Below are 15130 nucleotides of genomic sequence, written 5' to 3'. Positions count from 1 at the left end.
TGGCCTTGTACTTGAACTGGTTCAGGTTTCCATTCAGAACAACCAGGTCAGTTTTGCCCCCTGCATGAAAAGCAGCCCAAACGGTCACCCCACCACCTCCAGCTTGGACTCTTGGCACTATACAATCTTTGTTGTAGGCTTCATGCACTTGTCTGCGCACTCGGATGCGGCCATCTTGACGATAGACCAGAAATCTAGACTCGTCACTGAAGATCACGTGATTCCAGTGTCCTGGCTGCCATTGACGGTGCTCTCTGGCCCACTGCAATCGGTGCTGGCGGTGTTGTCTGGTCAGGCGTGGCTTTCTCAGGGGACGCCTGGCACGATAGCCTGCTTGAACCAGTCGTTGGTTGACTAGCCTTCTGGATACAGGCACATTTGTCAGTTGCTGCCACTCAGCCCTAAGCCGATTAGCTGACTTGGTACGGCCATTGCAGACTAACCGGTGCAGCTGGCGATCATCCCTCCTTGTGGTTCTGCGGGGACATCCTGGCCTCGGTATTGGAGTAGGGACACCCCTCTGAGCATTTCGTTTCAGGATCTTTGACACCTGACCTTGAGTGATGCCATACTGCCGAGCAATAGCACGCTGTTTCATGCCGTAATTTTGTAAGCCACCACTCCATGAAAAACAGCATTGTCGAGTTGACGGACCATCTCCAGAGGAAGCGGCAATAACTTTTGGAGACGTGCAGCAGTTGTTTTCCACTAATACAGAACGCAACAACCCTTGTATACCCGACTGTGAGCCAATCATCAAATGCACCTGTCCGTACATTTTGCCACGCCACCTGTGATATAATCCTGTTGTTGACTTCTTGCTGCGACAGACAATCAGTGACATGGTTCTTTTAACAAATAAATCACCAAAGTGTAAAAGAAACTCACCAGATTGATATACTGAGTTAACAAAGTAAACCCAAGTCAAGAAGAAAAAAAATTCCATATTAAATGCCAAGTCCGTATATATGTATATATATGTATATATGGATTTTACACACACGCACACTCACACTTCTGTGTTGTCTGATATTAATAGCCCTTTTTCTTCCCCCTCCCCACCTGCTGCTCTGCCTGGCAACAGCTCGTCATTGGCTGACCAACGTAACATTCTGGAATGGGGAGGTCCTATTTGCCTGTTACTTCAAGATTGTTTATCGCTTTCTGCAGCATGTGCCCAAACTTGCACCTGGGGCTCTTGTGGCCAGTCCGTATGTGGCGTGTCAGAAATGGTTAAAGTGCAGAATGCAAAGAGAAAAAAAAACATCTAGTCTAAAGGGCCCCTTAGGCCTTTTCGACACCTTCAAGCCTTTAAAGATCCTTTCGACCTCAGACCCACTACATTGTCTTGTGAATACCAAAAATTAACAAAGAGTAGTGCTGGAGAGTAGTTAAACTTTCAGACAAGTCATATTGTGATTTGGACAAGTGTAATTTATTCTTCAATTACTCAAGGGACAACCAATTTTGAAAATTAATGTCAAACCCTGAGAGTATGTATCGTTAGTTTTAAACAATTCACCAACCAAACTGATAGATAACATGTCAACATTGGTCATTCTTATAACGGTTATGGTCGGTAGCTTAAGTTAATAGGGTCTTGAGTTCAAGCCCCTGTCGCTCTGTTGAAATAACATTAGGTGGGTTGACTCAGCCTGTCATCCTTCCGAGGTCGACAGAATGAGTACCAGCTTACTTGGGTAATAAGGCATTCGAGTATCCTGTGTTGGAATGGCGACCCATTCAAGATTGTTCTCCTTAGCCAATGAAACCTCCTCAGCAGCCGTATATGCCTCATGGCGTGAAAGGAATGCGTTTTAACCTGTGGTCGCGAAGCGAAAAGCAGGGTTAGGCATTCGGGTGTGGGCGTGTGTATGTGTTGTGTACGTTTGTGTTTGCATTTTTAAAATTAACTTTCTCGGTAACCGTTGTTCCGATTGACACAAACTTTTACCATAGGAGCTCCTCCAAGTGTAGATTTTTTTCATAAATATGACGTCATATGTCACGTGGTACGTGCGCCATCTTAGAAAAAGGTTACGCCTCTATATCACCGAAATGGCTCAATGGAAAAAAATGAAACAAGGCTCATTGTGAAGTACTCCCCATGGGGAATAACATATGTTCATGATGATGCCATCGGTACCTTAATTATGATGTCATAATTGGACTAGTATAACGCTTCATCTGATCAGTACGAATTATTTTTTTCTCTGCAACTGTTGGTCTGATGGACACTAAATATTCACTATATATATAGAATATTTTAATAGCGCCTCCTCCTGTAGAATATTTTAATGATAATTACGACATCATAGGTCATGTCGTAGGCCTACAGGCACCATCTTGGAAAAACCGAAAAATCTTGCACCTCCATTACTCCAAAACCGCTCCATGGCAAAAAAAATTGAAACATGGCTCATTGTAAAGAAATCCATTTGGGGAATAAGTGTTGCTAATGATGACGTCATTGGTGCTTTAATTATGACGTCATAATTAGACAAGGACATTGCTTAGTCTGATGAGTTTGAAATTTATTGAACGTGATCTACGCAACAATTATATGAGGGAATATAAATTTATGATGTCATCGATCACGTGGTCTGGCAGCCATGTTGGATCAAAGTTTTAAAAACCTTCAAAAACAAGAGTTCACTCGCACCAAGTCGACTGCGCAGGGTAAGCATTCTACGAATACCATCTCGTTTGTTGTTGTTTTTCATATTCTACTTTCTTCTTTATTTTATTTTAGTTTATTCTCTATTTCGTTTATTCTTATATTCTAGCCTTATATTCGAGTTTAATTATGAAGCAAAAGCTAGAATGTGCAGACTATTAACAAGAAGACAACAACAGCTTCTACTTCTACTATTTTCTACTCCAATTATTCCAACTTTTTGTGTGGTCGGCCGAGAGGCAAGTTTAGCATAACCCTGTAATGAACCGGCTGGCCAGGCGTGACATTCGACTGGAGCTGATTTGGACAATAATTTGGAATTCGGTCAGGGTGCTGGCGATAATTCGCACATTCTACTTCAAAAACCCCATGGGATATTTAACGTCCACCAAGTAATGCCAGCAGATCGGGATACCCAGTTTATCGTCCATCCGATGGATGGCCCACTTTGTGGTGGAACACCCTGTCTGCAAAGCACCAATATGACAGATTATAGTCGGGTTGGGAATACGACCTGTTTACCAACTTGTTGGACAAGAGTTATGCTACTGAGTTGAACTATAAATCCAGGAATGCGAAATAGAAAGAAATTGCTGGGAAAATTGCGCAACACAATGGCAGACATGCAAATAGCTGATGCTGCTCTGCTCGTACGTCTGCGTCTGATGGGACCAGGTTGATAGCATCATCTGCCTTTGCCCCAAACACAACAAGATGCACTTGGCTCGCAGAATCGAGTACATCTGGCATGGACATAAAATTTAAAAACAATATCAAAAAATTTGCCTTTTTTAAACTATTATGTCCCATTCCAAGACTTTTTATATCATCCCAAGTCTAATGAGAATCAGCGAAATCATTTTACTGTAAAATCATCATCATCTGTCCAATGTATCATTTTCTTTTTCTTACAAAGCCCATTTTTATTCAGTGAACACATCTCAAGAGGGAGGAGAGAAAAGCTTGGTGTGACCTGAGCACAAAATGATTTTGGTTTCCTTGCAGTTGCGAGACACATAATAATTCACTCTCAGCATTACTTGCCACAGTTTGATGGAACAAAGAAACTATAATGACAACGTGAACAATTGATTTTGGCTGTGGCACCTGCACACAACAACCGACCCTTTTGAGATGCACAATGGAATATTTTACGTCTGCAAGGCAGTGCTAACAGTCAGCTTATTAAACACCTGTTTCTACAGGACTGCATCGTCCTGATGTTACTTTCCGCTTATGCCGGACGAGGGTAGCCATTTGCCTTTCTGTGTAGAACCAAACCCAGAAGAGACAATTCAAAGTTGATTTCTCCATCTACAAGCAATGGGGGTAAGTCGCGAAATTGATTTATTATTTGACAGATAGATACCAGTGATGTGTTCATTTGATCTTGAATAAGTCTGACTTAAAATATTTGAATTTCTTCAGGACAAGTGCAAGAGCTGATGTTGTTGTCAAGGGTCACGATTGTTTTGTGCTGCAGCAGTTCTGCAACAATCCTGGGAAAATTCCTATCTCTCATTTTACTTGTGCAATCCAATCAGCATTCCCTGTGCAAATTGGTATGATCCCAGAACAAATACTCATCAACAATGCCGATGGAAGTGCCATTGATTGTGTTATGCTGCACTTGCAAAATACTGAATCCTATAACCACTCATGCACTTGGAATATTTTATGATTTAGAATTCAATTTCATCGGAAGTTGAGTGTATGTTCAGAGTCAAACGGTGATGTGCACACTGATGATTAGCACCACACTCTATGCAATTGAGCAAACTGGTCACCACCACGCGGAGATAAACAAGCATTTTCAAATCTTATTCTGGGGCACCCGGTGGCGAAAAGTAATTTCGTTGATGCGGTGAAAATCTGTTTACCGTCACGAGTGTCAGCGAACATTATCTAATCACTAAGTTGGAGTAAGCGCAGAAACCGACAGTGCTCCGATGCAACCACCTTGGGAATTAATGTTGCCCTTTCTGACTTTTATCTCGGTCGTCTTCATAAGTTTGCTTTTACGCCCTTTTTTCTGGAGAAATTCTTGATTTTTAACAGTTTTATTGTCTTGAAACAACTTCAGAAACAGAATCTGGTCACAAACCAGCATTTTTTTTTTTCACCGCTGATCGTTCTCTTTGATCTGCTAATTTTCGTTTTGTATATTCAGCTTGTCTATGACGGAGTAAAGATTAGCTGTTAAAGCCTTCAGTGAATCAGTCAGTCCTTCCTTCCTTCCTTCAATAGGTCCAAATAACATTTTTTTTTAATTTACCCCCCCCCCCCCCCAGCTCCACAGCTCAACGGATCAATTTGAAACTCAGCATGATGATTCAGGATGCCAATGCACAAAAACGAATGGAGATCTTTTTAAAATTCTCCATGTACGTGGTGAGATCATCATACGTGTCAAGTTGGAGGTGGCGTAAAATGGGTTTTTATTTTTTAAATTTATTTATTAGATGTGTTCGGAAGTGAAGTGATACTGTGCAGAATCCTGGCCATCGGTGAGAGATAGCTCATGATGTCACACAGCAAATTGACTAGAGTGATACCTTGCATTTTTGGCTGCAGGTCACTACAGGTATATCAGTCTGTGTGCCAACGCTTGCGAGTACTTCAAAAACATTCGAAGAAGCGAAACATTGCGTTTTTAAAATTGATCGTACTTTCCATCCAATATGGGTTTTGACCATAGTTAAACAGGTCTCTGGGTTTTCAGAAACAAAATGGGTCAAACCTGTGAAATGCGGGTCACTTGCCATCTATGTAGGTAATCTATCTTTGTAATCTGTATTTGTGAATTTGTAAAATGTAATCTATCTTTGTAAGTTCATCACATATCGTGAGATTCCGTAATCTAACGAGATTTGTGAATTGAATAAATAAACGATGTTTCGTCGTTATTTAGTTTTAACCTCTTAATTTATTGTAATCTTAATCATAATTTAATTTCACGTCCTAATTAAATTTTAACCTTTTAATATCATTAATGCCATTTTGCTTTAAAGAACGTGAGGTAAAGAGTATGGGGAGGAGTTGGAGGGGGGGGGGGCGGGGGCTGGCAGAGAGGGGAGAGTCATTTCAGTACTTTTTTTTTTAGTCTGTTTCAGTCCTTTTTTTAGTTTAGTCATTTTAAATTTTGAGTCCTTTTAAGACCCTTTCAACATTTTAGACCCCTTTCGATTCCGTAAGACCCAATCGACCCTCCAGACCTTTTGATCCAAACTACTATTGGGACCTTTAGACCCCATAGACTATTAGACCCATTAAGATCCCTTTAGACAATTTAGACTCCTTCGGAATTGGAAGAGGGAGGAGGGTGGAGACAAAGCCTCAATACACCCGTGTGCGTATCTCTATTAATTATATACTGTTTGAATGTGACTTGGACTGTGATTACGTCTATTAAATCTGTTACTTACTATTGGAACATAAGTTTCAAACATTTAGACACCACCGACCCCGTTAGACCTCTTGGATCCTGAGGACTCTTGAGACTTTTACAGCCTTTAGACCCCATAAACCCTGAGATGCTAGACCTCTAATACAGTCACGTCAAAAAGTAAGTACACCCCATGTAAAGTTTTGACTTTTTCAACATATTTCAACATACAGCTATTTGATTTTCATTTCAACAATATTGATAGATAAAGGTGATATAATACAACAAATATCATTCATTCATTTACATTTTGTAGTCCATTGTATAATTTAAATAAACATAAATGCAAATTTCGCATGTGGAAAAAGTAAGTACACCCTTGGCTCGAAAAGGTGGTATTGCCCCCTTTGGCAGAAACAACCTCAAGTAGGCGTTTCTTATAACTGTCTACCAGTCTCTGACATCGACTGGAAGAAATTTTTGCCCACTCCTCCATGCCGAATTATTTCAGCTGTGCGATGTTTGAGGGGTTTCTTGCATGCACAGCTCGTTTCAAATCCCCCCACAACATATCGATGGGATTTCGATCCGGGCTTTGACTTGGCCATTCCAGAACCCTCCATTTCTTTCTTTTCAGCCATTCCTTGGTGGATTTACTGGCATGTTTCGGGTCATTGTCATGTTGCAAGGTCCATCTTCGGTTGAGCTTCAACTTTTTGACAGATGGTCTCACATTATCCTCAAGCACCCTCTGGTACAATGAAGAATTCAGAGTGGATTCTATGATGGTGAGCTGTCCAGGCCCTGATGCAGCAAAACTGCCCCAAACCATAATATTTCCACCACCATGCTTTACAGTTGGGATTAGGTTCTTGTGGTCAAATGCTGTCTTTGGTTTTTTTCAAACATGTCTTCTGGTACTGTGGTCAAATAGCTCTACTTTTGACTCATCTGTCCAGAGCACATTGTTCCAGAAGTGCTGGTCTTTGCCTCGGTGTTCATTGGCAAACTTTAGTCTTGCCCTGATGTTCTTTCTGGACAGCAAAGGTTTCCTCCTGTCACACCTCCCATGTAGATCAAATTTGTGCAGCCTCTTTCTAATGGTAGACTCATGCACTTTGACATCAACAGTGGCAAGAGCTACCTGTAGGTCCTGTGATGACATTCTGGGGTTCTTCGAGACTTCTTTCTGCATCTTGCGGTTTGCTCTCGGGCTGAACTTGCTGGGGCGGCCTGGCCTGAACAAGTTGGCAGTTGTTTGGAGTCTTCTCCACTTGTAGATGATCTTCCGGCCAGTCGAATGATTGATTTCAAATTGTTTGGAGATCTTTTTAAATCCCTTCCCAGACTCGTAGGCATCTATAACCTTCTTTCTGAAGGCCTCAGAGAGCTCTTTGGATCTCGGCATGGTGACGCCGCACACCTCAACAACAAAGAGCAAACCAAACTAAATGTCTGAGGTTTAAATAATACAGGTTCCTCCAAGATCCTCCCTAACGATGTTCTAATCATTTTCACCTGAGCTGGTGCACCTGATTCTAATTTTAGGTATTTGAAGTAGTGGTAAATGTCGGGGTGAACTTACTTTTTCCACATGCGAAATTTGCATTTATGTTTATTTAAATTATACAATGGACTACAAAATGTAAATGTTTCATGATATTTGTTATATTATATCAACTTTATCTATCAATATTGTTGAAATGAAGATCAAATAGCTGTATGTTGAAATATGTTGAAAAAGTCAAAACTTTACATGGGGTGTACTTACTTTTTCACGTGACTGTATGTACAGGTGAGTCAAAAGTAGCGCCCGATTTCTGTTTATATATATATAGATATATATATTTCTGTCAGGTGATTGTTTGTTTGACATTTGTATTACAGTGTACAAGAAGGTAGAAATAAATGAATGACATGTTTATCTTTATCAGCTTTCAAAAGTTTATCAGCTTTCGGCTTGATGAAAACTTTGCCGGAAAGTGGATCGGCCGCCGCGGTCCGATCAAGTGGCCGGCACGCTCCCCAGACCTTGCACCTCCAGATTTATTTCTTTGGGGGCTCATGAAAGATCTTGTTTATCGTGAAAAGCCTCGTACCATTCAGGAATTTAAGGCTCAAATCACTGCAAAGTTTGAGGAAATTGATATCGAACTCTGCAAGCGTGTGTGCCACTCTGTGCCTGCTCGGCTGCAATTGTGCATCGATCACGAGGGAGGGCACTTTGAAAATTGCAAGTAAAACAGCTTGGTACCCTTCCGTAATAATTTCCCCCCGAATAAATGGTTAGATAAACATGTCATTCATTTATTTCTACCTTCTTGTACACTGTAATACAAATGGCAAACAAACAATCAACTGACAGAAATATATATATATATATATATATAAACAGAAATCGGGTGCTACTTTTGACTCACCCTGTATCTACAGTGTGTATATATATATATATATATATATATATATATATATATATATATATATATATATATATATATATATATATATATTTATATATATATATATATATATATATATATATATATATATATATATATATACACATACATATATATATAGACTCATACTGTGCTCTTCTAGTCGAATAAAGCTGCACAATTATGAAAAAAACTCAAAAATCCTTTGCAGTTTCAAACGCTACCTGAGTTCCTCTACAGTTGCAAAACATTCACAAGTAGTACATACATGAGAATCCCAATGCTACGAACCACCTTAGCCGCCCGACCAGTTTCATCACTTATTGGTGAGTCATCACTCATCAGTGACAGCATAGACAGATCCACTCTCAACTGAGGCTCCCATGCATGAACCATGTGCAATGTAGTCAACATAAAAATGAAAACAAGACCCAATCACTTCTCTCGCCCCTAAATGGAGGGAATAACAAATCATCTCTCAAATAAAATCAATTACCCCAGCTGGCTAGGATTTATAAATAAATCGTCTTCTCTCATGCTCTTCAAGCTGACGAAAGCTGCATAAAGCAACCATGAAAAGCTACACTAGGTAAGCCCTTTGCTGTTTCCAACTCTACCTGAGATCCTTTACAGCTACAAACCATTCATAAGTAATACATACATGAGAATCACAATGCTACACACCTCCTCAGCCACCGGACTGGTTTCATTGCTTATTGTCGAGTCGTCAGTGACAGCGTAGACAGGTCAGTCTAATGCCCACCTGCTGCAGACGATGAAACACTTCACCTTCGTGAACCAATTGGTATCCCTGGTTCCTTCCCAACAAAATGATGAAAAATGGATCGATCGTAACATGCCTTCCGTTAATTAATTTCTGGAAAATCCCTGGAGCTGATGATTTACCATATGGCATACAGTTGTAATGATACAAACCCTGATAGATATTGCTGGCAGTATAGTCCTTAGATCCCTCCTATATCTCCAGTTGTCGATATGCAGCCATTAGGTACAACTTAGGCCATGTCTGGCCACCACTCATCACAGCCAATGGGTATTCAACCATAGGGAATTTAGTACTAATCCATGACTACTATCCAAATGGACATTGACATTTAATCTCCACTTATGCAAAGCGAGCCATCGGCTTTCAAAACTGGGACGACAGTACATGCCCATTCTGAAAATGTTGTTTTCTCAATTATTTTCTCTGAATCTAAACAGTCCAATTCTTCCTCCAGCTTGGCTTTCAATGCAAAAGGCATAGGTCTAGCCTCGAGGAACTTAGGGTGCCCTCCTCTGATATACAGCTTTGTGTTCATTCCCTTTACCTGACCTAGTCCAGTATTATACTAAACAAATCATTTTATTCCATTATCAGGCTTTCCACAAGGCCGGGCTCTTAGCCCACATCATAATGCAACTGCTTGATTTCTGACCAATTCAACACCCAGCTTCTCCAGCCACTTTCTGTAAATCAGGTTGGCACCCGTTTTGGTTACGACTAATCTCAAAATCTTTTCATGTTCCTGGAACACCACCTCAACATCAAGTGGACAATCTACAAGGACTTGCTCACCTGTAACCTATTAACTAATCAATGACATGCCAGCAAGGTCGGCCTAGGAACGTCCACGCCTCCAATTTGCCTGCACAGACATAGGCGCCAGCAACCGGTGTATGTTAGATAACATTGTACCCCACCTTGCTGATTCCCCCAAAGACCTCTGATGATTGGTTACTTCGACCTCTTCCAAAAGTTCTTCACCTCTGAGTGCTGATACTGCTTTGGCTTTCGAACCTGTATGACAGCTGGTGTTGTTTTACAGCATCATTGCAATGTGTCCCACTTTATCATATCGGAGATGCTTCTCATTCTGAAATTAGCAAATTTCTGGAGCATATTTGCTTCCACACCTTAAGCAACCCACGTTCTTGTCCGGGCCAAATCACATCATTCCACTCACCTTCCCCAGGACAGCTTGTTGAGCCATGCATCTGGCAACTGATTCAACTCCCCTCTGCTCAACACCTCACAAATCACAGCTACCCCACCTCTTGCCACCTTGTGAGCCAAGTCTCTTTATCCTGCTCCAACCACAGATCAGACTCCATCAATTTATTCTGCAGGGTCTCATCCCTCACCCCAAATGTGAACTGGTCCCAAATAATGTCCTCCGACAGGGCTCAACACTTACAATGCTCACTCATTTCTCAAAGTTGAGTGAGGTATGTACTTATCGCCTGTCAAAGCTGCTGGACAGACCCCCTCAGCCGAAACCGTGCTAAGGTTTTATGTGGCTTCGGATAATATGTTCCTTCACCCTCGTCACAATCTCCTTTTAAGTTACCTTTCCAGGCTCGGAAGGTGACATCAGCGATCGTATCACTTTACATATTTCACCTGCGATAACTGATAGCAAAATAACCCTATTTTGTTTCCGTTGGTAATCTAGTTACCCTCACAGTATAATGACTCATGTAGTCATCACAGTAGAATCTCAATGTGGACCTCCCACACTGCCCTTGCCTGATAAAACTATTCCAATTTTTCATAGATTGTCATCTCAAGAAAGTGTTTTTTCTCTTTGTCAGTTATGTAATATCAATCAATCAGGGTGTATTGTAAGAAAAAGCCACACCCTTCCGTGCAAGCAATAATCAGAGCAGGCCTCACCATTCCTATCCCGTGTCATGCTTTTCAGACACTCCTCCCTTCCGGATCTGGTTTTATACCATTGAGCTTTAAAGACTAAAATAAAAACGAATCAACACCAATGACCGGTAAAATTCCAAGGGTAAACAAGAAAACAATAACACCATTAACTTGTTACAATATCTCAGAGAGAAAGAAGAGATTAGAACAGCACTCAGTAGAATCCAAACCTCCACCAGGCTGAACGGTTTATGTTTCTTTTCTCACTGATGGGCCAAATCTGCATCCGAACTTTAACCAAAGTCTAATTGGCTTGTTCTTGTCACCTACCCAACTCATCCACCAAGTTTTATCATAACTCATCCACAACCTTTTGAAATATTGTGTTATATGAAGTCAAACAATAAAGTTCCAGGATTAAAGCAATATAAATATTTATTGTAAATGTAACAATTATGTTTCGTGTTTGCCTTCAAAGTAATCTACCTGGGAGTCTTTACATGCTTGCCAATGTCATGCTTTCCCTTTCGACATTTTCGTCCGTATTGGCAATTGATGTGCGCCCCTACCGTGCATCATCGTTCATGTCCATTCATCCTACAAACCTCTTGGTCCACCCAAATGCACATGATCTTGATCTTGACATTGCGTCTTTCCCATACACCAGCTTCAACTTGTCGAAAATGTCAATGCCACTTTTGTTTCATTTTACCAAAAACTTGATGATGATTCTCTGTTCCATAAATTTATTGTTCATCTTCAGAACATGATTGCAACACTTATAATTTTAACAAAACTCCAGTATGGCTACAAAAGACAACTGATCAATACAACGGCTAACACAATACTGACATGAAGATTATGATGCACATCCAATTATGAAATCCAAACCAGTGCTACCATCTGTTGAGAAAAAACATCAGTCCTGGAACTTTATTGTCGGATCTTGTATATCATTTTTGGCCCTATCTCTCAATTGTGAAGCATCACTCTCAAAATGATAGTCTCCAGATCTTCACCAAAGTCATCTTCATCCTTGTCACACACCCAACCTGTCCACAAAGTTTTGTCTGAATTTGGCCACAATGTTTTGACCCATCCTGCTCACAGACAGACAAACAAACATGGGTGAAAACACACCCCCTAATAGAGAGGGTGAGATTGAAAGACTTTCCTGTTTTTATTTTCCCTATTTTATTGACTGTTTTTTTTAAATGCATTTAAAGATTCCATACCTTGTCTTTCTTTGCTGTAATATCAATGTGATTCCCAATGAGTTTGACACATTCAGTCATTTCGAAAACTTTCCCAAACACAGAAAATGGTAAATTAGTTACATTAGCCATAGATGTTAAAAGCGTATTTAAACTGAAGTCTTGGTAACTGAAATTTGAACTTTGTTCACTTGAGTTTGTCAGCTTCCTCAATGTATTAACGAGTACTGTATATGTTTTTAAACATTTATTATGCTCTACTCTGGGCCAAACTGTTACTTTAATATGACATTGGTCTTTACTGTCTTCATAGCGATGCAGAAGTGTATGCTGTTAATATAGATAAATGTTGCATGAGATCTGGGTGCAATATTTTGGAAAAGAATGTTTAACCCTTTGAGTACGGGATTTTTTTTTGATAAAAATACCCCTGGTACAGGATTAATTAGGCATTTTGGTACGGGAATGCAACCATGTACTGACGATCTATTTATAGATATAGTCGATGACGTGTAGTAACGTCATCCGTACACAAAACTTTTTCGTGGGTTGCGGCACTGGACATCATCCGTACTCAAAGGGTTAAGTATCAGAATTAACATAGTCCTCCAATTACCCACCATTGATCCCCTTCACCTCCACACACTCCCTGATTTTTTTTTCCTAGCACCTACACTTAATTTATTGGATCTGTGCCCGATGACAACATATCAAATTTACAACTTAAAAGAGGTCTATATCATGTAGAACCTTGTATCTGTTTCATTAAGGCAACAATTTCAGCAACTGCAACATGACAATGACTCCAACTGCCTAATTGTAATTGTTTTATTCATCATCTGCTTGCACAAGATTATTCAGAGAAAGACTGTTATGTGTCATATTGTGCGAATTTTAAAGGCATGAATGGATTCCAACAAATACCTCCTAATTCTTCTCTCCCTGCAGAGTGCTAATCAGTTGCATTGCAGCCTGTCGAGCTTTATTCAAAGACCACATCAAGAATCTCACGCAAGCAGCGTGTTCACGATCGCAAGCCGTCAACATAGGGAAACAGATAACTGCAAATCCATAGATGTCGCTTGACAGTTGGTGCATTTTAAAGAGATCAAAACTGCCAAACTGGCAACACTGAACACTGTGTGTGGAAGATTAGAGCATGATACAGTCCGGATCAAAATCGTCTCTTGAGCTCATGCCCTCTCTGTGCTGGAGACCAGAGGAACGGAGGATGGCAGATGCAGCGCATGCCCGCCAGTGATGGCAAAACGCCTGCTCTAGGGATGGAACAAGAGCAGCTTGTAAAATCGAACCATTATCTGACCCCTGCACACACAGCATATCTGAACGGTTAACAATCTCCATTGGGGATTAATTACATTAAGTTTGGCCTTCAACAAGCAATCGTCGACAAAAAGGTACAACTTCTAGATTACATGGCTATTTTGATAATGTGTGCATTATGCAATCGCTGTCACCCTGGTAACCTGCTATTGGTTTTTTTTTTATACACAAAGTCCGTGAAGTCCGATGTGTCTTAATCCTCTGTTGATGCAGTTGGAAATGCTTCAGAGAAAGTGAGAGTAGCCGTGTAAGACTGCAATCTGGCCAGGATTACATGCTTAGGATACCCCGGAGCACAATTTATTACCTTTTCTTAGCAGGCGACAAGCCATTCTGGGGTGTTCTCTCCCATGAATCTAAATGTTCATTCAACGCCTGCTGCAACTGAGCACCTGCATCCGTCAGTACATCATTTAGCTCGAATCCAGCTCTGACAGCCCTCGACAACCCGATTACGTTAATTAGTCAGTGCCTGTGCTTTAAAGTAATTAAACATAGAGCTCCAAGTTTATAACTTCAGCAATTTTGCCGAGACACTGGCCTGGTTCTTTTTGCTAAATGACTTAAATAACGAAGGTCTTGACACTTTCACACTCCACTTACCACATGCATCATCAATTCATTAGCCTAACTACTGTAACTAATGACGAGTGGGATTATGTACTACAATTTATTAGTACACCTGTGCAATTTTGAAAGCTTATAGTACAAACATGATCGTTTGCAATAATCACAGGCAGAGGTTCATTATGTTTCTGGCAATTAGATATAAATGGAGTCCTAAATTTCTACATCCATTGGTGTGAAAATATATCTGCGAGTGCACAGAATGGCATGTGGCTGCACCCTCGCTGCATATCATCATGTGCAGAATCAGAAAGATAATTTCCAATTCACATCACATCACCAATCTGTTCAAGCTGAAGGAGCTTCGATAGATTGTCCACTGGTGGCTTCTAATCAACGTCCAGTAATGCCAAAAGCCAGCCCGAAACCTTCTACCCTTATCTCAACATGACGCCACACGAGAGCCGAGATTAAAAGTTTATGGTGTCACTCACAATCTCCTTGCAATCCCTTATGTTATTATTATAGTATTTGCTGAGAGAAGATGTGGATAAGTTTGAAAACATAAGCAAGTAATATATGCAGTATATGTACATTTCAAATCACACTCATACAGTCACGTGAAAAAGTAAGTACACCCCATGTAAAGTTTTGACTTTTTCAACATATTTCAACATACAGCTATTTGATCTTCATTTCAACAACATTGATAGATAAAGGTGATATAATATAACAAATATCATGAAACATTTACATTTTGTAGTCCATTGTATAATTTAAAAAAACACAAATGCAAATTTCGCATGTGGAAAAAGTAAGTACACCCTTGGCTCTAATAGGTGGTATTGC

General features: G+C 40.4%; 1 long non-coding RNA gene across 1 annotated transcript in view; it reads left to right on the top strand.

Moving 5' to 3' along the window:
• The window catches only part of LOC137432072 (uncharacterized), a 99042-nt gene extending 84145 nt beyond the window's left edge, over positions 1-14897 (top strand). The window contains exons 3-4 of the long non-coding RNA XR_010985396.2: positions 4969-5061; positions 13319-14897. This is a non-coding gene — a long non-coding RNA (uncharacterized LOC137432072). The remainder of the gene's footprint in view (positions 1-4968; positions 5062-13318) is intronic.
• Positions 14898-15130: the final 233 nt, after the last annotated feature.

The sequence above is a fragment of the Myxine glutinosa genome, chromosome 8 (genome assembly GCF_964187855.1).
Source record: "Myxine glutinosa chromosome 8, kmMyxGlut1.1, whole genome shotgun sequence".
NCBI classification, from domain to species: domain Eukaryota; kingdom Metazoa; phylum Chordata; class Myxini; order Myxiniformes; family Myxinidae; genus Myxine; species Myxine glutinosa.
This window is presented reverse-complemented; position numbering and strand designations above follow the sequence as displayed.